A 670-nucleotide genomic window follows, 5' to 3' on the forward strand; every position below is an offset into this window, starting at 1 on the left:
GTCCAAGACAAGACCGAGTCCAAAGAGGTTCGAGTCCGAGACAAGACCGAGTCCAGGACAGAAAAAAAAGGTCTCATGCAGGACAGCATCAAGACAGTCATTTGGGGTTTCACTTTCCCTCCAATATTATTATCAACATAACAAAGACACCTGGACTCGGTCAAGACCAAAAGTCATATCTGGCAAGACCAGCGGCCGAGACTGAGACAAGTCCGAGTCCAAATACTAACGAGTCCGAGACAAGTCCGAGACCATAGAAAAACGATCTTGAGCCAAGACCGGACTCGAGTCCAAGACCGGACTCGAGTACTACAGCCCTGATAAAAACCAATGACTATCTGTACATCTTTACTAAGCACAAATCAGTCTAGAAGGCAACAATAAATCAGTTTGGATGGTCATAGAAAACTTGTTATTGAAGAATGGAGGGATCAAGTCTACTTTGACCAAAGATCCCAAATCTCCTCCTGTTGCCCCTTAAATAAAATAAAAAAAGTCCCTAAGACAAAAAATTATGAATAAATAAATGATGTTGTATTAAATTGGATAAAGATCCCACGGTGAAATTCACAAGCTACCTGCTGAGTCATAGGCTGAATCCCATTTCTCCATCTTACCCCTACCCCTAGCCCTGGGGTAAGGGCTAGGGGTGAACCTCCCCCCCCCCCCC

Source organism: Etheostoma spectabile, unplaced genomic scaffold, assembly GCF_008692095.1.
Source record: "Etheostoma spectabile isolate EspeVRDwgs_2016 unplaced genomic scaffold, UIUC_Espe_1.0 scaffold379, whole genome shotgun sequence".
Taxonomy (NCBI): domain Eukaryota; kingdom Metazoa; phylum Chordata; class Actinopteri; order Perciformes; family Percidae; genus Etheostoma; species Etheostoma spectabile.